This window comes from Aedes aegypti, chromosome 2 (genome assembly GCF_002204515.2).
Source record: "Aedes aegypti strain LVP_AGWG chromosome 2, AaegL5.0 Primary Assembly, whole genome shotgun sequence".
Taxonomy (NCBI): domain Eukaryota; kingdom Metazoa; phylum Arthropoda; class Insecta; order Diptera; family Culicidae; genus Aedes; species Aedes aegypti.
The window spans coordinates 236,107,586-236,133,745 of NC_035108.1; positions in this window are offsets into that span (position 1 = coordinate 236,107,586).

A 26,160-nucleotide genomic window follows, 5' to 3' on the forward strand; every position below is an offset into this window, starting at 1 on the left:
CTCTTCCCCTTTTACCTTTTTTCCCCCATTTTTCTTCCTGGGTTCTTGGTGGTGTAAGCTGGGCAGAAGGCTAAGGACCACACAAAAGTGTCTATTTTATTCCTGTAGGTACGTGATGTACGAACGAGTTACCAATCAGTCGCATGAATACATTCGAGTTCAACAAGTGTGCTATAAAAAAAAGAACTGTAAAAGACCACTGGTTACGCTTATTTATGGACGATAAAAAGGATCCAATCTGACATAGCGGTAAACGCGCAGAGAACATTTGAGGGTTTATATTCATGTATTAAAAATTGACGAGATTTAAGCATTTTTGAAATGTAAGCGTTTCGAAAACGTTATTGAATATATTTTTACAAGCCTCGAATTGCTTTTCAACTTTTGGCGATTATTCTTTACAACATTGAGTTTTTCCATAATGAATCCCATATAAACTTTTAACGACTGACACTGATCCAGTTGATATTTTGCACTATTTTTAAGGAAACCAAATAATACCCAAATCGTGGACTTGAGTGAAAATTTATATTTTGTATACAATCGTGTCCCACGCAAAATACATATTATTCACCTACACTTTACAGCAATTGTTTGATCATATTTATGGAGTACGAAATCGATTATAAATTTAACATAAATGTATGTGATCTATTATTGTGGATAACAAGAAAATACTTATAACAGAACACAACCGAAACACAATGGTCTTTCAATATAATGGTGGAGAGAAATGGCTGTAAATCTTTTTCCCGCTTACGTGAAACCTAATTTATGGTGTTGATATGACACAGAAATAGATTGCGATAAAATAAATGTATCATGAGATGACGAACTGAACCGGAGCGGACAAGAACATCAAAGACCGTTTCCAGCACTCTCCGTCGTCGGTAAGATGAAATCTAGTAGTGTACTGAAACAAGCTCCGCACCATCCTTCGTGGTGGGAGGAAGTATGTCATGTGTGAGCGAAACCCCGAAAAAAAGTAATGTATGGTCCATCCCAGAGAACATAAAACATAACGTAAAGATATCCTCCTTTCAGCGGTAAGCATATAAGATGAATGAGCAGCCACTCTTGCTCTTGACTCCCGACACATTCAGATCTGCTCTCAAAAGGTAACGGAGGCCCTCGGAATGGAAGGCGGCTTGGTCCGTGCAAAAACACTGGAGTATTTGTGTATCACTTTATGAATGATTTATTGTATCCTGTCTAACCCTCGTCCTTTCGACAGATTCACTGATTCATCTCGTCGTTTGTTTTGTGTGTTGCTGGATGGTTAGCAGAATCGCCTCCCCCTATTGCCATCCTCTATGCCTCTGCTATTCACAGGAAACCATTTGAAAGGATGTCGTAGCGGTTGAAAGCCACACCAGCAATCCTCAACCCTAGGCGGGAAACGACGAAAACTCACAGTTAGACTTCGAATTCTGCTGTTGCTGCCAAGCTCGGGAACTTTGTGGGAGTCAAAAATTGTTTGCCACGCAAGGTGAACTTTTTCTATGCTTTTTGCGCACTACGTTCAGACTATGATGCACAGAGGTCCAGTTACCTAAAATGATGCCAATTAGCGAACATGTTTCATCTAAAATATGAGATAATTAAGAATACAGCCCAGATAGCCGTAGCGGTAAACGCGCAGCTATTCAGCAATACCATGCTGAGGGTCGTGGGTTCGAATCCCACCGGTCAAGGATCTTTTCGGGTTGGAAATTTTCTCGACTTCCCAGGGCATAGAGTATCTTCGTACCTGCCACACGATATACACATGCAAAAATGGTCAATTGGCATAGAAAGCTCTCAGTTAATAACTGTGGAAGTGCTCATAAGAACACTAAGCTGAGAAGCAGGCTTTGTCCCAGTTGGGACGTAACACCAGAAAGAAGAAGAAGAAGAAGAATACAGCTTTCTTTCTTTCGACTGTTATGTTAATGTTTGAGGTTATGGCTTTTAGTAAAAAAAACTCAAAAACTGGTTTTCGCTTACATCCGACGTTACAGACACATGTATTATGCCTTTTTCAAGGAATTAAACAGCTGTTAGAAATCCGAAAACAATCCGGCTCGCAGAACTGAAATGCAGTTGCCTGTTTTGGCGCCACTTTTAAAGTAAAAGGACCCAATGCCAGTTTTCTGGAGTCATTATGCTCAATATTTCTTTAAAACGGTGAGCCACGAACGGTTTATAGGTTTGTAGCGTCTGACGTCTGATTTTACCCATGAAATAACTACATTCGACTCAGTCCAAAGGAAACGTCTCTTTAACTCGAAGGAATGATGCTCACTTATCGCCTTCAGCAATCATGCTTCTAATACAACTGCTTCTAACTCCTTCCTCGGGATAGACAAATGTTGTACAGGAGCTGCCTTTGCCTTTGACTCTACACACGCACAGTGGACATTTTTCTGCAACATCCTGCGTCAAAATACGTCCGTAGACCAATAATGATGCAAAAATTGCTTAGGATCAAATATGCTTATGATGCAGAGTAATGCGATTCGTTTTGTGGACCAACTGTCCGGTCGCCATAAAACTCCAAGCACTCTTCCTGCATCAGAAGCTATATCAAAGGATTTCGACGTGTTTGAATCTGCCTCGCCGAGTTCTTCGAGTACTTTTGATGAGTTTCGTATTTCAAAATCAGCGTTTACATGCACTTCCCTAACATCTTTAGCTAGTGCAATTGCTTCACTTTCCGTATATGTACTATCAAAATAGTCGTCATCGTAATGTTTGCGAATTATGGCGTCCGATGCTATTGGATAATTCTTTTGATGTTCCTGAGCGTTGAGGTTTTTCACAAACTGTGCCAAGCAAGGAGAACAGCTTGCTCCAAAAATTACCTCGTTCATTAAGTAAATGTCTGGTTCAGAATACGCATTATATAAAAAAATAAAACGTTGAGCTTGTTTATCTTCTTGTCACACCAAAATCTGGTGAAACATTTCTCGAATGTCTCCGCCAAATGCTACCTTTCGTTCACGAAACCCGTTGATTACTCCGGACAACGATTTCATCAAATCAGGTCCCTTCATTGACACCGACCGCACTACACCATCGCGTCATACTGGCTGTCTTCCTCGCAGCCTGGGTAGATTTTTTTTTTGTTTCTGTTCGGGATGAACCACTGCGACCAGTTTTCTTTGATCTTTTGTGGTATACCCGTGTCCTTTGTTTAGTGTATGTCGTTCTACTCCATTACTATTGCGAATTAATGAAGTAGTCGTTTTTTATTCTTTACCATTTTGCATAGAGCCTCTTTAGAAAAAGATACCGCTATTTATACCTTTTGGAAAAAACAGTTTGTCACCATTGAACTCTCAAAAGCGCGCCCCTTAATCAGGTTCGGCCACTATGCTGGTTGAATGATATTGATTTTGACCATGCATCGGTACTCTAGCGTATCAAATTATTGCTTCTACTTATAAGCTTCAAAGTCGTTTTATGAAACTGTGAACAGGTTTCATCGCATGAGACATTTAGATTCCTTGAAACAAGAAGCTTATTTTAGAAGTTGAGAGGTCTACTACTCCACTGATTCGGAATCGTTTCCCTCCTAGATATCGAAAGATAAACTCTTGGACTCGGAAAAAACTTGTCTCATGAGTTGAAACCACCTTCAGATGCTGATTGAGCCATTTTTTCACTTCGACCTCCTCATCATCTAGGACAAATAGGTGGGTCTTATTGGCTTTTTACTCTCTTATACTCTTCCGACCGTAACTTATAAGTATTCATAATAACAGATACAACAAGAGTACAATATGGTAGATCTTACCCCGTAACACATCTCGAAAAGGTGATCTACCCGCATTACGGGAAATTATCCTGGGTAGAATACATCCATCGATAATTTTTTTTAGGTTTGTTGCGAGGTGTTCGAGGCAACATAACGAAACACCAGTACTGTTGTTCGAGGACGTAACGAGGAGTACTGTTGTTCGACACTCTCAAAACTAGCAATATATTGGTTCTTTAAAATCACAACATTACACGTAATACAATAACTTACAAATTTAGTCATCGCAATGTCAATTCAACCTTCGAACAATTCAAGCTCCCTACAATTCCACCTTATAAATCAACATTGTATCATTAGCATTTCAGATTCTATGGATTTATAATTACTACTTACGGCAACCAGTGTCATAAAAATTCAGCCGAATGATTCCCGATCAGTGCGAAAACGAATAAAACCAAACTCCGCTAGCATGAAGCCAATCTGATTATGAGAGCGAACGCGACAAAAAAAGAGAGTGGGTGCAACACACGCACACATTCAGTTTCACCCACCATTTGTGTCATTCCCACATTCCCATATTCAATTTCATCTACATGGAGAAAACGAAAAACCCATATTTGAGTTCTTTTTAACTTACTTTTGAGTTATTTTTCTCTCCCTATTGCATTCGCTCCTTCTATTTTTGTCAGAGAGCGAAGAGCAAAACAACCCAAAAACCGAACCTTTGTGCGTTACCTCAAATTTGAGTAAGTGGCACAGTACTGGAAGTTGAGTTATTTGATCTGCCGATTGAGTGAAAAGAACTTAGCCAGTAGGTATTTTTTCGCATGGCTGCAAATGAAAACAACTTCTACCCCATCAACTCAAAATTAGGTTAACGCACGAACCCCCGGAATTGAGTGGAATGAACTCACTTTTGAGTACTTCATTTTCTCCGTGTAGAGGAACTGAAATGAGAATTGAACATAAAATAATACGACTGAATTTTATTTTATTGGTGTAAGAAAACGGCAATGTGATGCCTTCCACTAATGGATGTTTTTTAAGAAAAAATACGGCTTTTGCAATTTTTGGAAGTTTTTGTAGGGAATTTTAATGAAAATGATTTTTTTTTTCACAGGCGAAATTGAATTTGCAGCCAGCAAATGTCAGAGGGTGGATGAGATTCAGTGTGGAAAAAGTTATTGAAAAACTAAATGCCCACACTATCAGTTTCGTGCATGTTTTGTCAAAAAAATTCACACAAAGAAGAAATCAACGATGACGGATCCTACTGAGGATCGGCGTTAAAATATGCAGACACTGACGGCAAATATCAATCATTTCGGTATCGTTTTAGTCAAGCTTTCGATCTAGCTATTCCAACGGTGGTAGGTCATTTGGCATAAAGTCGTTTGGCATAAAGCCGTTTGGCATAATGGTCATCAGGCATTACAATCTCATCTGATCGAAGAGATCATCTTTATATGGTGGAAAGATATTATCTTCAATCCAAGAGCGCATTGGAAGGATTCCATCTTTCAATCAAATACATCTAGAGATTATCTTGACAACTCTTTACTATGCAAACCAATTTACTGATGCATAATTATTCAATACAGTAATTTTTTGTAAGTGTTATTCTTCTGACTAACTTTTCCATAGATAAAATGATGCCTTGTAAATGCTAACGAATTTCAAAGCCAAAAATAGTGAAATAAAGAACTGGAATACAGCTGAATTAAATTGTGATGGTAACCTCTCTATGATGGTTGTTTTTGTTATAAAGAGAAGTGAACACTTATATTGTGCTTTCTGTAATACGGGTCAAATGAGGACTTCTACTTCATGGGGTTTGTGCTAACGTACAAATCTTTGCCGCGTAATTTATGACCACGTCGGATCTTATGAGTACTCCAAATGAAGGAATAAACCGGAATCTGTGAAATTTTAATTTTTGGTAATTTAGGCTACGAAAGTGTTCAGCTGATGAGATTCCAGTGAAAATTTACCGGAATTTTTAAACAAACTTAGTGAATTATTTTGCCAAACAGTGCTTAAAATACTCCTCCATTCCGTTACTTTAAATACTGGAATAGTTTTCCAGAGCCTTACAAGTTTATTGGCATGTATGCGGGAGATATAAGCAAATATGATATTACAGATTTGGACTTTTAAATAATATTTTATTAGAACATAGCTTCAATCCATCTAAAAAAACGAACCACAAAGAATAAAGTTTAAAAATAAATATATTCAGAATGTCCAGCTGAGGGGCCCTAGAACTGGCTTCCATTTAATTTTAAGTAGAACGCGCAACTTTGGTGCTACCCGTATCCTGTGTTCACTGTTGTAACATGCTGGAAAACCTATAAGAAATAAAAATAAATAACTGCTTTTCTTAAAAATGTGTTTCTTCCACTTACTTTCGTTTGCCGTTTGCCCTTCAAAACCATTGCCAAACGGTGGCATTGTCAAAATGGTTTTCCATAACCACATGGATTACTGTGTTTGGAAGATTTCATCGAACATCAAATGAGTCAAAGATATTGATCAAAGATCGATCAAAGAGCTCTAAGATGATATTGCATTATTCGATCCATATCTTTCTCAGATGATCAAATGATGAGATGAAATGCAATGCCTGATGGTCATTTGGCATAATGTTCGTTTTGCATAATGGTCATTTGGCATAATCGTCGTTTGGCATAATAGGTCTGAAACCAAAAATTTCTTAAAATGACATTCGTTTTTACCTTTGTTTTGAATATTCCTGATGACATAAGGCTTGTTTTGGAGAAAATTGATACAAAACGACACTTTATTCAACAATCATATGCTCTTGAAAAAACTAAAGCATGTTAGGAAAGTTGTTGCCAATAGTATTTTAATATTTATCCAGAAATTACCCTTCTTTCAAATATTAATTCTTCTTTTGAGTTTTGCTACTGGAATAAATTTTTGCATGGAAGATTTTGATATATTTAGCACAATTTTACTCTTCTTTCAAACGTTCTATTTATTCTAAATATTATGTAACCATAATTATAGGTGTAAAAACTGGTGATTTAAAATCTCAATGAATTTCACCTTCTTTTATACATAAGCTGTTTTTAGAACTATATTTTTTTATTTCCAACTGGCAATCGATAACATTGATCTGCTCAAGTCATCAGCGAAAAATAAACCGATTACTGCAGTTACTGCAAAGGGTTGTGTTACTTTTCCCCGAACGTCGCAATTTTCGATGTTCTTTCGTTTTATTATGCCCCAATATTTTTTGGCGTCTTCTATTGGTTTAATCATACATGTTGGCTTCTTTAAAAAAAAGTCTGTTCTTTATATTTATACTGTTTTAAATTTTTTAGTGAAACCAAATGTTAATTATTTTTATATTTTGCTGTTTTTTATAAATTCTTGCAAGACGTGCTGTTATAATGATAATTACTCAAGAATCTGCCAATATTATAATATTGTCTTTTAAAAAGGTGTTGTTTATTTGAGTAATGCTATGAGAAGATTTTTTTTGCGTTAGAGCCTTAAATATTGTAAAAGAAAAATAAACTGCTCGGCTATTGTTGCATTATGCTGCATTCATAGATCTTTGGAATAGAGTTTTTAATATTTTTCAAATCAATTCTCCTTTCTCAAGTAAATTTCATCAAGTGTTACGTCCATACTGGGACAGAGCTTGATCTGCAGCGAAATTTACTATTTTCAAATATGTATATCGCAACAAGCTCAACATGGAGTATTGTTCTGGGATGTACAGAAAATTATTATTCCGAAAAGATCTTCCACCAGACCCGTCACGAGTTTTATTTAGTAATGCTCTCTAATGTCACAACAATTTTTGTCATTTTTAGCTTGTAAAATCTCTGAACAAACACCACGCTTGTTGAGAACCTTCCAAACATTTTTTTGCTATAGGCTCGCTGGTGTCGATCTCGGTAAAAGCTTTTAAAATGCCGATAATTATTTTAAGTCAATCATTGTTTGGCCATTATAACAAACGACCATTATGTCAAACGACTTCATGCCAAACGGGGTACATTCATTCCAACACCTGTAGCTCTACGGTTGCGACAATTATTTAGTTACACAGTTTCAATGGTTACAACTTTTATACTTACTATTTTTTTAAATATTGTTTGAATTCAATTTTATTATTTGATTTTATTATCAATTAATCTATCTCTTATTCAATATTTCCTACCCAAGCAGCACAGTTTGTTTCAACTCAAGAATAAAATAATCTCTTGAAACTAATCCAAGTTGTTAATGGTTGAAAATATGACTTTCAATTGCACTGAATAGCAACGCAAAAAGCGCAAGAGGTGGAGTCTGTTTGCAACATATTTAAGTTATATCGCAATTGCTTATTTGTGGCAAAATACTTGAGAGAAAAAAAATGAAAACAAAAATATGAACGAGAACCAAACTTCCGACCTCAAGATCACCAAACTTCTCCTCTACTCACTACTCCACCAGCTCTTCGAACACTTGCTCCGCCAATGCACTATAAAAGCGACCACATCGCCCATTAATCAAAGCTTGTTGCTAATAACTTTACTGCACCCTTCGGAATACAAGTTCATTACTGTCGAAATTAGACCACGCCTGAAATAATCTAAACTTTTTGCAAAAACTTCCGCGCAACATATGAGAAACACCATTCAAACTGTTGCTAGACCATGTTTTCGTTGTTAGATGATACGTAAGGTGCAACTCAACCATATTGCAACTCGATTCAAACAAACAAACTTCTAGCTGTCATACACGTAGTTAAGTGCAACTTGGTCGCAACTGGAATGAATCTTCTTGAGTTGTGGGTATGGAAACGAAAATTGATTGCAAGTTGCGGATGCTTTAAATGAAAGTAATTTGGAACATAACATTAAAACCGGCATTTTGGGAGAAGTTTCAAGAGTTTGTTTGAAAAGTTGCTGGAAACATCTTGACAAACTTGACTTCATTGCTATTTGCAAAGGACATTTGCAGCAAATCTTGTCGTTTCAAAAATGTTGAACGTCAAACAAGAGGTGTAATGCATGTTCATTGGAACGGAAATGAATCATTATGAGCCTTGATATTGATATGCAACCGAACTAGAACCATGTAAGTTACAGATGCTTTTATTGATACGCGATTGAAACCATTTTTGAAAAGCATCTCTTTGGAAGATGTTTCGTGTGCTACTTGGGTAATTCATATACTTCAATTTTAGATCGACTATTCAATCAACAACGTTTTGTTCGTGGCTATACACATCAAAGATGTCAGCGCCCTAGATTTTTCAGTCATTGTACGTGTCTACCACCTTGACATATTCCACCACACACTTTCTATCCCGGCGTAATAGAGAGTCTTATTAAAAATTATACAGAATGACTCGGTGAAGACTAACCTTAAATAAGTTCACTGTGGTTGCTAGAAATTAATGTATTTGCTAAGTACTATCAGAGTGATTGAAACAAATAGATGCTACAGAAAGAAGAATAAGTCGTGAACCGTTTTAGTAACTGTCAAAAGCTGACTACAAACGCAATATGAACACCACTGCTTACAGCTATTACTGCTAGCAGAGAAGAGCATTTTTAAGATGTTCTTCTTTCAGCAATGACTGTTCCTTGAACTAACACTAATGATGATTTCTTTAAGAATTAACTGTTCTTTGAAATTCGTTACAAATGCATGCTTACTGTAGTTCACTATTATTTTCATTTTCGGCCAAACAGCATTCGGCCAAATGGCATTCGGCAAAATTACCCTTTCGGCCAAATGGCGTTTGAGCAAACGGCATTCGACCAAATCACCTTTTCGGTCAAATGGCGTTCGAGCAAACGACACTCGACAATCTGACCCGGACCCGATATAACAATTCATTGCATGGTATCATTTTATGCACAAAAAGGTAACAGGCGAATACTTGGGTTTACAATGATTGTTTTTGTTTTTGAAAATATTTATCCAGGATTGATAGATTCAGCACTCACGGATTTGAATTTGTTTTCATCTGTCGTTGCCACTTATTATACAGTACGGTGATGAAAGAGTTAATAAAAATAACCGTTTGATTTCGATAAGCAATATGAAATATTTTGGCATGTTGCCAAAATCGAATGCAATTTTATTGCCGTTAATCACAAGTTAGTCCCATGTATAAAAAACAGGCATGAAGAAAATAGGCCGAGGAGTTTTCAAATTCGTCTAACATATCCAGGTAACCAATAAGCATTCCAATAGGCCACACAATAGACTGCTTACAGCATTTGATCTGCCTGCAAGCAGTTTGATTACTTACCTGCCTTGTTACATGTTTGACATTGTATTTCGTCTCGCTCACACCCCTGCCTTGTTCAGGCATTTGGAGGAGTCACTTTCGGGTAGGGGAAAACATTTTCAAAGCTTAAAATATCATAGGAGAAGGTAAAAATATCTATCGAGGCAGAAATCAGCTAGCTTGAACGCGCCATTTTTTCGGGAGCTGGCTGGTATCACGATCTAAAATGTCGCAAGCTGATGTGGCATTAGGCAATAAATATGATTTAACTTAACATTGATAGTGGTAAGCTCCATCGAAGTTAATACGCGATTGGCGTATTAACTTCGATGGAGCTTACCACCATGAATGTACCACTTGGAACTTGTTCCCGCATTAGCACCCATCATCACAACCTCGCATATCGAGTATCAAAGATGTTCGTTATCTGCTCAACAATTGAATGAACCTTAGATCAGAACGTATCCTAATGAATGTTTAAAATCAGTGCTCGGAACTGCATCGTCTGTAGCATTTGAAACAGCATCCATTCTGCATTATATACGCCTACAAGGCAGTGTATTTAATGCCCATGGACCGTGTAGCTGCATGACGTGCTACCCAAATGCAGGTTTTGGCGAAATAACGAGCTGCTTCAGTGCTGTACCTTCAGGAACGTTTCATTTTACTATCAAATAAGCGTAACGCCTCCAAAAGGACAAACCAAAACAAAAAAGTTTTCCACCTCCTCCTCCTTGTCTCTCTCATCTCGCTTTTGTTGTTGGAATTTATTGGATACTTTTCGATGTTGCGGTGCATGTTTTTTGCCTCTCATTGCTGATTGCGAATTGAACTGGTGATCCGGTGATTGCTGATGTTGATAGAAGTGCTTCACGCTGCAATGTACGCTACAGACGATGCAGTTCCGAGCACTGATTGTATACATTCATTAGGATGCGTTCTGATCAAAGGTTCATTCAGTTGTTGTTGTTGTTGTGATGATGGGTGCTAATGCGGGAACAAGTTCCAAGTGGTACACTCGTACACTCAATAGGCCAGGGGAAGTGGTTCACCGAGAGTGAATTTATGTCAAAGAAAAAGTAGATTTTGTATGAGAATTGACAGAAAAATGAATGACAAGTTCATCCACTTCTCCTGGCCTATGTTAAGTTAAATCATATTTATTCCCTAATGCCACATCAGCTTGCGACATTGCGACATTACGATCGTGATACCAGCCAGCTCCCGAAAAAAAATGGCGCGTTCAGGCTAGCTGATTTCTGCCTCGATAGATATTTTTAGCTTTAAAAATGTTTTCCCCTACCCGAAAGTGACTCCTCCAAATGCCAAAACAAGGCACGGGTGTGAGCGAGATGAAACACAATGTCAAACATGCAACATACAGTCACCCCACGCAGTTGAATCACCCACAATTTATGAATCAGCTGACTTCAAAAGACAAAATTATTATCAAACTTGTCACAAAACATCACAGAATTATTTTTACTGATAAGAAACTATGTGTAAAAATAATTTTGTGATGTTTGGTGACAAGTTTGATAATAATTTTGTCTTTTGAAATCAGCTGATTCATAAATTGTGGGTGATTTAACTGCGTGGGGTCACTGTACTACCTGCGCTACTTTTTCATTGCATTCAAACAGTAACAAAAGAGCATTTCCATAGCTGAATGGCGAAAATATCCTTTGCAGTTGAAATGCCTGATAACAACTAAAAGATTTTAAATGGCAAAGTTTATGCTGATTCAAGGCAGGTAAGCAATCAAACTGCTTGAACAGGGCAACAGGCAGATCAAATGCTGTAAGGGTCCATTCGTAACCCCAATTCAAGGTGTGATGCGAAAAACCGTGCTGAGGAATGAATGGTCGAAGGGGTGAAAAAGATGTTCGGCCATTAACGGAGCCTGTGGGGCACCTGGGCACCCCTCACAGTATTTTGTCCCTTACCGCGTTAATGCAGGGCTCTGGCGTGGTGGACCTCTTTTCCCGTGCTACTCGTGGGATTCAAAAATGAGTACAATATCTAATCAAAACAATAGTAGTAGTGCAGGTAGTAGCAGTAGTAGGGAAGCGAACCCCTTCGCAAGAAGTGGGCTAGCTAGATCTCCGTTGAGGAGAGTAGAAGCAGGAGGAGGCAGCAGTGCACGTAGTGCCAGTGCTGGAACCCATATTTCATCCCCGGCTAACGCATCGGGTGAAGTTATGGATGGAGCGTGGTTGATGAGGGCCATCAATAAAAGTAGAGATGGGCTCTCTGCGATGGAAGTGGCTGCACAGCAGCTCGACTCCATAATTGACTTTGCGTCCTCGAAGTCTAACATCAGCAAGGACCTCAAGCAGGCCTTGCTTAGACTTCGTAAGTCAATGTTGGCGGCCAAGCAGAACCATGCTGAACCCATGGTGACTGTGGCTGCGGCAGAACCCGTGGAACTGAAGGTGCCGAAGTCTACCCAGACGGAACCCTTCGTTTTCGCGGGCAGCCCCAAAAGCGTGGAAGCGAATGCTTACAGCAAGCAATCGCAGAAGCGCGCGAGGCAGCCGTCAGGGGAGGAGCTACCCGGCGGCGCTCGTAAGGCCAGGCGGATACTGACCCCGAAAACCGGCAGAAGTGCCGGAAAATCGGACCCCAGCCAGGCGTCCCGGAAAGCCGAGAAGGGTGGGCCCGAAAAGGCTGGCCCCTCACGGAGTGATGGGAACAGGGGGTTGCGACCTTTGAGAGGTCCTCCATCACCACAGGTCAGGGCGGAGCAGGGGGGGGACGCCCCCTGGACAACCGTAGTGAGGAAGAAGAAGAAGAAGAAACAGGAGAAACAGGAGCGCAGGGATACCAGACCTAAGAAAGGTAGGAGGGTAGGTGCCAAGCGCGAAAAGGGTGATGCGATCATCATCAAGACGGAAGAGTCCAAGTACTCGGAAGTCCTGAAGGCGATGCGCAGTGACGCGAAGCTTGCGGATCTAGGAGCCGACGTACGCAGTGTCAGACGCACTCGTACAGGTGAAATGATCCTCGAGCTTAAGCGCGACAAGGAGCGCAAGGGCGCCGCCTACAAAAGTTTGGCGGAAGAGGTCCTTGGCGCTGGTGTTGAAGTGAGGGCTCTGACGCAGTCAGTGACTCTGAAGGTGATGAACCTTGACGAGATCACTAACGCAGAAGAGCTCGTCACGGCACTGCGGCAACAGTGCGAAGTGCAGGTGCCCACCACCGCCGTTCAGCTACGGAAAGGTCCGGCAGGTACTCAGGTGGCCTTAGTACACCTACCTGTGGCAGACGCAAATAAGTCCGCTAAGGTAGGTAAGATCAAGGTTGGTTGGTCAGTATGTTCACTGAACATACATGAGCAACCAGTGATCTGCTTTAGGTGCAGGGAACCTGGACACAAGTCCTGGGGCTGTAAAGGCCCTGATAGGACTAAGTTGTGCAGGCGTTGTGGTGAGGAAGGTCATAAGGCACTAGGCTGCAAGAACCCTCCCAAGTGCTTGATTTGTTCCGGCAAGTCCGTGAACAACAATCACCCAACGGGAGGCTCAAGGTGCCCGACCTTCAAACGAGCCATCAACGAAAAATCACAGTGCAGGTAACGCAGCTGAACCTGAACCACTGTGACGCAGCTCAGCAACTGCTGTACCAGTCAGTTGCTGAGTGGGGGACGGACATCGCCATCATATCGGACCCATACCGAGTACCCGCCGGCAACGGCAACTGGGTCGTGGATGGATCCGGAAAAATGGCGGCGATATGGACAACGGGTAAATACCCTGTCCAGCAGTTGGTGTCTACTACCTACGAGGGCTTCGTGATCGCCAAAGTAAACGGGGTCCTCTTCTGTAGCTGCTATGCGCCTCCGAGTTGGTCGACCGAGCGGTTCACGCAGATGCTGGACTGCTTGACGACCGCGCTGACAGGGCGAAGGCCAGTTGTAATAGCGGGTGACTTCAATGCCTGGGCCGTGGAATGGGGAAGCCGTAACACGAACCAGCGAGGTCAAATCCTGCTAGAGGCACTGGCCGTGCTAGATGTCGATCTGGCTAATGTTGGTGCCAAAAGTACCTTCAGCCGTAACGGAGCGGAGTCGATTATCGACGTTACTTTTTTGTAGTCCTGGCCTAACGAGTAGTTCGAACTGGAGGGTAGACGATGCCTACACTCACAGCGACCACCTGGCGGTTCGCTACAGTATCGACTACAACAACAGCAGGCAGCGGGTTGAGGAAGCGGCTAGGTCAAGGCCACGCCCTCGTAGGTGGAAGACATCGTACTTCAATGATGAAGTACTTAGGGAGGCGCTCCGCCGTGAGCGTAACCTACTCGGCCTAAGCGGGGACGAACTGGTAGCGATGCTTACGCGTGCATGCGATGCGACCATGCCTAGAAAAGTCCACCCTAGGAATGGGAGACCACCGACATACTGGTGGACTCAAACTATTGCGAACCTGCGCCGTGCCTGCCTACGGGCCAGGAGACGGATGCAGCGAGCACGTACCGAGCAGGAGCGTGAAGAACGACGGGCGGTGTTCACCGCTGCCAAAGTCGCGCTGAAGTCTGAGATAAGGGCAAGCAAAAAGGCCTGCTTCGAGGGACTCTGTCAGAGTGCCAACGCGAACCCGTGGGGTGATGCCTACAGGATCGTAATGGCGAAGACAAGAGGTGCAATTGCTCCTACGGAGCAGTCTCCACAGATGCTGGAGGGGATCATCGAGGGGCTCTTCCCGCGCCACAACCCTAGCCCATGGCCTCCTTTTGTAGGACAGCCGGGGATTGGGGCTGGTGATGAGGATAGAGTAACTGATGAGGAACTTGTAGGGATTGCAAAATCCCTAAGCATGGGGAAGGCACCAGGTCCGGACGGAGTTCCAAACCTGGCCCTCAAAGTCGCAATCTTGGAGGCTCCCGGTATGTTCAGATCTGCTATGCAGATATGCCTGGACGAGGGAGTATTTCCAGATGCGTGGAAGAGGCAGAGCCTGGTACTATTGCCAAAGGCGGGGAAACCACCCGGTGACCCGTCGGCGTATAGACCAATATGCTTGATTGACACGGTGGGGAAAGTGCTCGAGAAGATCATCCTCAACAGACTGTCGAGGTACACCGAGGGTGTAAATGGTCTCTCAGGCAACCAGTTCGGCTTCCGGAAAGGGAGGTCCACTGTAGACGCTATTCTGACGGTTAAGAAAACCGCTGAGATAGCACTCCAGCGTAAGAGGAGGGGTATTCGCTACTGCGCAGTAGTGACTCTGGATGTAAGGAATGCATTTAATAGTGCCAGTTGGGCGGCTATTGCTGATGCGCTCCTGCGTCTGGGGATACCCGAGTACCTGTATAAGATTCTCGGAAGTTACTTCCAGAATCGGGTATTAGTCTATGACACAGAGGTGGGTCGGAAGTGCTTTCACATAACCTCAGGAGTCCCGCAAGGTTCCATCCTGGGTCCGGTGTTATGGAATGTCATGTACGACGAGGTGTTGAGATTAAAATTCCCGGCGGGTGTGGTCATCGTTGGCTTTGCCGACGATATTACGCTGGAGGTCTACGGTGAATCGATCGAAGAAGTGGAATTGACTGCAGCCCACTCGATCGGAATTGTGGAGGAGTGGATGAGCTCCAGGAAACTGGAATTGGCTCACCACAAAACGGAGGCAGTTGTTGTTAACAACCGAAAGTCGGTGCAGCAAGCGGTGATCAGTGTAGGCGACTGCACAATCACTTCGAAGCGCTCCGTCAAACACTTGGGGGTTGCGGATCTAGGAGCCGACGTACGCAGTGTCAGACGCACTCGTACAGGTGAAATGATCCTCGAGCTTAAGCGCGACAAGGAGCGCAAGGGCGCCGCCTACAAAAGTTTGGCGGAAGAGGTCCTTGGCGCTGGTGTTGAAGTGAGGGCTCTGACGCAGTCAGTGACTCTGAAGGTGATGAACCTTGACGAGATCACTAACGCAGAAGAGCTCGTCACGGCACTGCGGCAACAGTGCGAAGTGCAGGTGCCCACCACCGCCGTTCAGCTACGGAAAGGTCCGGCAGGTACTCAGGTGGCCTTAGTACACCTACCTGTGGCAGACGCAAATAAGTCCGCTAAGGTAGGTAAGATCAAGGTTGGTTGGTCAGTATGTTCACTGAACATACATGAGCAACCAGTGATCTGCTTTAGGTGCAGGGAACCTGGACACAAGTCCTGGGGCTGTAAAGGCCCTGATAGGACTAAGTTGTGCAGGCGTTGTGGTGAGGAAGGTCATAAGGCACTAGGCTGCAAGAACCCTCCCAAGTGCTTGATTTGTTCCGGCAAGTCCGTGAACAACAATCACCCAACGGGAGGCTCAAGGTGCCCGACCTTCAAACGAGCCATCAACGAAAAATCACAGTGCAGGTAACGCAGCTGAACCTGAACCACTGTGACGCAGCTCAGCAACTGCTGTACCAGTCAGTTGCTGAGTGGGGGACGGACATCGCCATCATATCGGACCCATACCGAGTACCCGCCGGCAACGGCAACTGGGTCGTGGATGGATCCGGAAAAATGGCGGCGATATGGACAACGGGTAAATACCCTGTCCAGCAGTTGGTGTCTACTACCTACGAGGGCTTCGTGATCGCCAAAGTAAACGGGGTCCTCTTCTGTAGCTGCTATGCGCCTCCGAGTTGGTCGACCGAGCGGTTCACGCAGATGCTGGACTGCTTGACGACCGCGCTGACAGGGCGAAGGCCAGTTGTAATAGCGGGTGACTTCAATGCCTGGGCCGTGGAATGGGGAAGCCGTAACACGAACCAGCGAGGTCAAATCCTGCTAGAGGCACTGGCCGTGCTAGATGTCGATCTGGCTAATGTTGGTGCCAAAAGTACCTTCAGCCGTAACGGAGCGGAGTCGATTATCGACGTTACTTTTTTGTAGTCCTGGCCTAACGAGTAGTTCGAACTGGAGGGTAGACGATGCCTACACTCACAGCGACCACCTGGCGGTTCGCTACAGTATCGACTACAACAACAGCAGGCAGCGGGTTGAGGAAGCGGCTAGGTCAAGGCCACGCCCTCGTAGGTGGAAGACATCGTACTTCAATGATGAAGTACTTAGGGAGGCGCTCCGCCGTGAGCGTAACCTACTCGGCCTAAGCGGGGACGAACTGGTAGCGATGCTTACGCGTGCATGCGATGCGACCATGCCTAGAAAAGTCCACCCTAGGAATGGGAGACCACCGACATACTGGTGGACTCAAACTATTGCGAACCTGCGCCGTGCCTGCCTACGGGCCAGGAGACGGATGCAGCGAGCACGTACCGAGCAGGAGCGTGAAGAACGACGGGCGGTGTTCACCGCTGCCAAAGTCGCGCTGAAGTCTGAGATAAGGGCAAGCAAAAAGGCCTGCTTCGAGGGACTCTGTCAGAGTGCCAACGCGAACCCGTGGGGTGATGCCTACAGGATCGTAATGGCGAAGACAAGAAGTGCAATTGCTCCTACGGAGCAGTCTCCACAGATGCTGGAGGGGATCATCGAGGGGCTCTTCCCGCGCCACAACCCTAGCCCATGGCCTCCTTTTGTAGGACAGCCGGGGATTGGGGCTGGTGATGAGGATAGAGTAACTGATGAGGAACTTGTAGGGATTGCAAAATCCCTAAGCATGGGGAAGGCACCAGGTCCGGACGGAGTTCCAAACCTGGCCCTCAAAGTCGCAATCTTGGAGGCTCCCGGTATGTTCAGATCTGCTATGCAGATATGCCTGGACGAGGGAGTATTTCCAGATGCGTGGAAGAGGCAGAGCCTGGTACTATTGCCAAAGGCGGGGAAACCACCCGGTGACCCGTCGGCGTATAGACCAATATGCTTGATTGACACGGTGGGGAAAGTGCTCGAGAAGATCATCCTCAACAGACTGTCGAGGTACACCGAGGGTGTAAATGGTCTCTCAGGCAACCAGTTCGGCTTCCGGAAAGGGAGGTCCACTGTAGACGCTATTCTGACGGTTAAGAAAACCGCTGAGATAGCACTCCAGCGTAAGAGGAGGGGTATTCGCTACTGCGCAGTAGTGACTCTGGATGTAAGGAATGCATTTAATAGTGCCAGTTGGGCGGCTATTGCTGATGCGCTCCTGCGTCTGGGGATACCCGAGTACCTGTATAAGATTCTCGGAAGTTACTTCCAGAATCGGGTATTAGTCTATGACACAGAGGTGGGTCGGAAGTGCTTTCACATAACCTCAGGAGTCCCGCAAGGTTCCATCCTGGGTCCGGTGTTATGGAATGTCATGTACGACGAGGTGTTGAGATTAAAATTCCCGGCGGGTGTGGTCATCGTTGGCTTTGCCGACGATATTACGCTGGAGGTCTACGGTGAATCGATCGAAGAAGTGGAATTGACTGCAGCCCACTCGATCGGAATTGTGGAGGAGTTGATGAGCTCCAGGAAACTGGAATTGGCTCACCACAAAACGGAGGCAGTTGTTGTTAACAACCGAAAGTCGGTGCAGCAAGCGGTGATCAGTGTAGGCGACTGCACAATCACTTCGAAGCGCTCCGTCAAACACTTGGGGGTGATGATCGACGACAAGCTTACCTTCGGTAGCCACGTCGATTATGCCTGCAAGAGAGCCTCCACAGCTATTGTGGCACTGTCCCGGATGATGTCCAATAGCTCTGCGGTGTACGCCAGCAAGCGTAAGCTTCTGGCCAGTGTCGCCTCGTCCATACTGAGGTATGGTGGCCCGGCTTGGGGCACGGCTTTGAGTACCGATAGCTACCGTAGCAAGCTAGAGAGTACTTATAGGCTAATGTGCCTGAGGGTTGCGAGCGCGTACCGTACCGTGTCACACGATGCACTTTGTGTCATCACCGGTATGATGCCTATTGGTATCCTTATCATGGAAGACATAGAGTGCTTCGAAATGCGCGGCACAAGAGGCATACGCAGGACTGCCAGACTGGCCTCCATGGTCAAATGGCAGCGTGCGTGGGACAGTTCCACCAAGGGAATGTGGACTCACAGGTTGATTCCGAGGTTAGATATCTGGGTCAATAGGCGCCATGGGGAACTAACATTCCACCTAACACAGGTCCTTTCGGGTCATGGATGCTTTAGACAATATCTACACCGTTTTGGTCATGCGGGTTCTCCCGAATGTCCAGTTTGTGCAGGTTTAGAGGAAACGGCGGAACACGTTTTGTTCGTGTGCCCGCGTTTCCGCACAATGCGTGACCGCATGTTTGCCACATGCGGTCGGGACACGACTCCGGACAATTTGGTCCAGAGGATGTGTGCAGACGAGTTTGGCTGGAATGCCGTTTCATCGGCTATCACCCAAATCGTCTCGGAACTCCAAAGGAGGTGGCGTGTGGACTCGAGGAGTGACTAGTGCAGACGCTAATCAACAGGTGGTCCAAGGGTTCGCAGTCGGCTACGTAGGTCATACCGGTGCCCTACGGTCGAAATCGACCCTTACAGCGATTAAGTGGCCGCGGGGAGAACATCCTGGTAGCGCTGCTGTCGTGGCGCCGGCCTACTGGGTGGATACGAGCCTCTGGTTGTTCGGGGCAGGTGGAGGCCCCTTCGTCAGCAATCCCAGCTGGTGCTAGCTGATAGGGCCTGAGCCTTCAGTAGGTCAAATTGCGAAGCCCGCAGTATCAGTTCTTGATACCTGCGGTGCAGCTGGGCGCGGGCTTAGTGGTCGACCCTGCCCGCCTTCAGCGGACAACGGGAGGTGAGGACCACCCGGGAAGCTGGCAATGCGCCAGCATGCTACCTTGGTGGACCCCCATAAGCGTGTCATCGATGTTCGTTGCTGCATGGCTACGCAGCTAACCTGGAGGATGCAATGTGCAATAGCCCCTCTCCGAAGCAATGCCTTCTTGGTGGTCCCGGAGAGACGAAGGGTTTGGCGGCAATGGAAATGGTTTAGTGGGTCGGGGGTGTAGTCCTGTTTACTGCTTGTACGTAGTAAATGGTCCCCAACCCCACACTCCCGGACCTCGGTCCGGAGTCTGTTGAGCAGATTATCCCCCCATTGCTTAGAAGGAAAAAAAAAAAAAGGGTCCATTCGCAAATTTCATAACGCTAGAGGGGGTGGGTGGGTGTCCTAGCGATGTTACGGCCCATACAAAAATTTAATAACATTCATACAAAAAGCGTTACAAGGGGGTGGATGGGTGTCCAATATGGCCAATTTCAGCGTTATGAAATAAATGAATGAGCCCTAAGCAGTCTATTGTGTGGCCTATTGGAATGCTTATTGGTTACCTGGGATGTTATCTCGTTAGTTCAAAATGCAGATAAGACTGAATTCTTTCGTCAAGTTTGCCTGAACATTTGTTTTTTGAAAAAGTTAAGAGCTTAAGGTGAAGATGCATGGAAGCCAAACCTCTAATTTTCAAGAGCACAAATCTAGAGAACCTGACAACTGTTCGCGCTGAAAATTTGATTGGTCACCATCAGCGATTTATCAGTGACTTAAATTTTTAGCACAAACGGTTTAGCTTCGATGAATTTTCTCCTTAAAATTGTGTGCAAATACGCAAAAAATAGCGTGTCCAACTTGCCGTGGTCAAAACTTGCAAAATATTGAGAATGCTCAATTTTTGACATGATTTTTAAAATCTGGATCACTGTGTGACGATAGGATAAATGATTTTGCTGATTTCACACAATCTCCGAGGTGTTTCCGAGAATGGATGGCATGAAATTTGTTAGCATGATGAGATGGTAGATCGGGTGCGGACCCTTCGTTTTGGGGAATGAATAATGCACTCTCATCCACTATAACGATGCTCCGCAGGGTAAGTTCGAGTGCCAGGGAATGTGTGCTTTCAGGACCTGGTTATGAATTATTGATCAGAGGACAAGATACACTTAATCTTCTAGCAAATTTTGAGCAGTAAATAATGTTTGGTCTCATATGTTTTGTTAATTACTATGGGTACACTAATAAATATTAAAACTAAGGTTCATGATATGGAATCCATATAGAATGTTGGGCCAGGAAGTGAATGAAAAAGCAATATCCATTCATTTAAAGATTTTCACTAATGATTAATCTCTGCTTGGTTATAAAATATAAGAACTTCCATGGTGTCTAAATTGGTTATTTTTTCGTATTTTCTCATGAAACCTGACGATGCATATTAATGCACTCTTGAACGATTCGACTGACAAATCGTAAAAATTTACCGACAAAAGAAAATAAAACGACGTAGCACACATTATGACACTGGTAACATTGTTGAAATATCGGCTTGAACAAATGACAGAAAGCCATGCATCAATGACAATAAATCTTCACCGTGTTCAAGCTCTTGCTTTTTTACGTTTGCTGAACCGTTCAGCATTGCAAAACTAACAAAATGTCAGTCATTTGATTTGTGTTTGATGTTCATTGTTGGCATTTGAGGACGGCAGGGATCATTCAAAAGGGCTGCTAATTCTTTGAATCCCGCTCAAAGAGGTAAAATCAAAGGAATTTCTCTTCTTCCGAAGCATTTTTTCTGGGAAAGACAAAACACTAGCCGCTTCTGTCGATTATAACGGTACATTGTTGTTGGTTTTTAAATTATACCATACAATGTGTCTACATTGTTTCTGAAATCCACACAATTTTGGGATCGAAGCAAAAAGGATTGATGTTTGTATTGTTCATTGCTGCAAGTCAGCAATCTTGTTTTCTGCCAATAAATTTAAGCTAGAAGAACAAAAAAAGGTATTTACACTTTTGGATTTAAACTACCGTTATTTATGATCTGGAGAATTGTATTTTGCACAAATTAATAAATGTGAAATATCGCTTATTAAAGTTCTTATTTGCAACAGAAATTGATTTTATTCTGGCTGAAATTCGGGCTATGTAATTTTTCATATTCGTCTCACCGCTGTGCTTTCATTTAATTACACTTATCGTTACACCTTATGTCATGACAGTAATCATATATTAAAAATTGAAAAATCAAAAATCTTAGGAGAAAGGTATTAGAAACCCTTATCTCGCATTAACGGGGCAAGTGGGACACATCCAGTTTCATTCTTCAATCCACACCAGCTAATCAACTGTTGTAATAATACGATTAATTTATCTTACATTTTAAATTTCGAATACATATTGATGTGCATAAGGGATCAATTATACAATGCGTAACGCTTTAGGAGAAAAGGATGATACATCGCGCTTAATATTAATTAGGATTAAGGATTAAGAGAGACGAGAAAGAATTCAAAATATACCATTTATAACTTATTAATTACAATGTAGCACTTACCCGACTTGTGGATTACAATATAATTAACAGATATTGTAAATAAGTTTGCACATTTCTTCTAGCAAAATATGCTATAGTCTTGGTTGGATAATCATGCACGGTTATTTTATAATAATGGTCGTCCATGCACCACGTGGTCATATAGTGAGAGGTGGAGGGAGGGGGCTGGCCGAAGACCATGGTCTATACAAATTTCAAATTTTTTATATGCGTTACGTTGCGTTGCGTTGCGTAGTAATTGAGTAATTGTAGATGGCATACTGAGAGCTTTCATGTTTTTGCTTCCTCAATCTTATTCCGATTGCTTATAGGGGACTATTTTGGAGTGACTAGCCATCCAATCAGAGTTCACAGTTGAGAAGACATGAGAGCTTCCATTGCCGGCCACGCCCATCTTCTCCGTTACTGGGATAGGAAAGGATAACGACGATATGATATCTAATTAGCATGAAGCCAGCGACTCACCGACGCCCTCATAGATATCAAGGATGTGGATGTGTTGGTGGGTGAGTGATTGTCTAGGATTCACCATAAGCAAGTGATACGACCGTGTTATTGCCATTGAGAGTGGTAATGCTAAAAATGGTTATTTGCACTCCATATTTATCTGATGGTCCAGTGGTTGGAACACCGGAATTTCCTCTAGTGTTCTGGCTCTTATTTTAGCCTAGGCTTAAGCGCCACTACTCGCTCTATGGAACGATAAAATGAAAAGAGAGATAGTTTAATGTAAAATTGTAGTTCTCATTACTTATTATCCTCTAACATCATTCCGACAGTTTATATGCGATATTAGAATGTTGTTTTTAAGGTAGTACCGTACATTACGAAGATGAAAAAGTATTGTTGTAGAATATCTACTTAGCAAGAGGTCAGTGACTTTTTGCCGCCATTATTTGTATCAGAAACAATGAAGAAGTATTGATCTAGTATGCGTTGGCCTGAGAACCTGAATGAAATGAGCACGTGGTTAATGAACAGCCTCTAGATTTGACGGAATCCGTTCAACTTTCATTATTGGCTCCTACTGATCTTAGTTGCCAATTCTAATTCTGGTTACAGATCAATTTCCGTTTTCTCCGTTCAACAATGTCTCAAAGTACTCGTTACACCTGACGGCAATCATTTGCTTATCCATTAGTTTCTTTCGCCTTCCTTGCCCGTGGTGGGAGACATCACTGTTTTTTTCCACACACCTCTGATGCAGAATCATCGCATATCATTCTGTTGCATCTTCTTGCGCCTGAGCAATTTTTATGTATCTATGCTCCTATTTCGATTTTCACTATCTGCTGACAGGCGCTGGATATTGGGTGGTACGAATAAAAAACGTTGAACTTTACTACATGTAGGGTAAATGATGGCTTCAGCACCCTGAGGGTATTTTCGGCAGCACTAACTTATCGTCCTTGTTTAAATTTATCCATGGAACAAGAGTTAACTTCAATGTACTCAACATATTCCTTGAACTATAATCTTCCATGTAAATCACATCTTAGCTTAGCTTAGCTTAGACTGACTACACATATCAATGTTGCTATTCCGTGATTGACCGAAGTCAGTGAAAATGCACAAAGAATCAGAAGTTCAGCTGGGATTGGCCATAATCTTCTTCAGTGTGCATAATTCAGTGCCTCTATTTATACATTAATTTATCAATAACGGCGCCGGCCACGTCCTTGCAGTCAGGTGGGATTGGGGGAAGGAATGTTAGTGTGTAACCTTGGCTATTTGGAGACCGTGTTTGCCTCTGCATCTCCACAAAGGTTACTGGGAAGGATGTTTGTTAATGGAGAGGATCGTTGGGTCAAAGGATTCACTTTGATAAGTGATTAGACCATGATAAATAGTTTTTTGTCAAATATAAATATGCTTTTATGAAAATATAATATTTTCATTTGATATGAACAATTTCTATGTAAAGGAAAATTATGCCGACACTTGAGGTGACGAACCATTCAAAGTTTGTTGAACAAATATCTAAATGTAACATTCCTACAGCTGTCAGGACGAAAGCATGTGTTATTATATTTTACTTATTTGAAAAGAAACAAAAACTCGATTGGCTGGAACATCATAGAACACTCTTATTCTTATGCCGACACTTACAGTGGCGAACCATCCAAAGTTTTTTGAATAAAGTGAACCTTTCGCAAGTCTACACTTGTAGTGTCGAACCATTCAAAGTTTTTTTTATAATTACAAAAATAAAGATAAAAAGAAAGGGGTGTTTCGAAAACAAAAAAATGTGAAACATAAATAATTCATGAATTAGAGTTTATGTCGACACTCACAGTGACGAACCATTCATAGTTTATTGAAAAATCATATTTACGTCCTACCGTTGTATCGATTAAATGTGCAGTCATACATATTTTATAGATTAGAAATAGTAGCATGAAACGAGCTCACCAATTGATCCGTCATCCTTGACTGAGCAGCAACAATCCACATTCAGCTTAACTCGTTTGCTCGGATATACAAAAGCACTCAGAGAAAATAGGCGCACGACCCGAGAGGGAAAACAAATGACGACCGCTCGGGCTTTCTTGACGCACTGCCAAGGAGCAAGCGTCAAGGTCGGAAGATCAAACAGAACTAACCGATCGCGGCACTTTTTCACTTTACTCGACCAACGCGCGACATCTTTGATCCTGCCCTCGTCACCCGCTCCCGCAGAAGCGTCAAGGTCGAAAGATCAAACAGAACTCTCTTCCATGTAAATCACATCTTTCACAAAAATATTATATAACATGGGTTTTATCATTAAATCAAATAAATGCTTACGAAATTATCGTCATTCGTGAGCTGCCGAATAAAACAACACAAGAACAGCTTACAAAAACTCACCACTTTAAAAGGTCCAATTCTCAGCTTCAATGCCAATTTTTTTGCACAAGCAACGCACCGATCACTTATGCACTATTGAACTTTCGATTTGTATATAAAGCACTCAAAAATACTTCATTTTTATGCTTTAAATCACAAATTGAAATTAATGCACTTTGATTTCCTCGGCAATCAATTTTTATTGCAGGACTAGGTTGCCAGAAAACCATATTCAATTGCGGTGTATTTATTGTTCACGATTTAAATTCACCGAAAAAATAGAACACAACTAATTAATTTATTGGAATTAGCCAACAAAGCATGCATTGCGCCAGATGTTGCTACGACCGTGGCACTAGCAACCTTGCCCGCTACACCTTCACAACAAATTCTCTCCATCAACGCTAGGAGCGCTACTGAACAGACAGACAGATTTAATACAGAGAAAATTCAATCACCAATGTTTTGATTTGGAAACTATTGTGCTCATGTGCTATCCAACATTCTAAAATTATTTTATATTTCTATTCAAAAGTAAAATTCTTATTATTAAATTGAATTGCTTAAAAGCTAACATTTGCTTCTAAAATTACAGATAAGATATTTTTCCAAAAAGCACTAGAAGTGTCTTAAATTAGTTATAAATAGGCTTAACGAGTTGGTAGGTTATAGATTGACCAAAATTATTGAATTATGTAATCCTTATGTAATGAATCTTCTACAGGAAGAGCTATGCGCCTTTATCAACCGAATTATTGAACTTAAGTTAATCATCCTACAAAACGGTAGGTAAAAATTTAAAACTAAATGTATGCTTAAGATGTATTATATTTCTATATTGATCCTAGCAGATTGCTTCGATAAAAACTGGATTGTTACCTAACGTGTTTTCCATAATAGCGCACTAATCCTGATAGCGACTTTATTGTAATTTGCTTCAATCTGAAAATATTTCTTCATAATTATTTATGCCTTGTACAATATTGAGCTACTTACATTTAATAGTGCGCTATTATGGAAAACACGTTAGGTAACAATCCAGTTTTTATCGAAGCAATCTGCTAGGATCAATATAGAAATATAATACATCTTAAGCATACATTTAGTT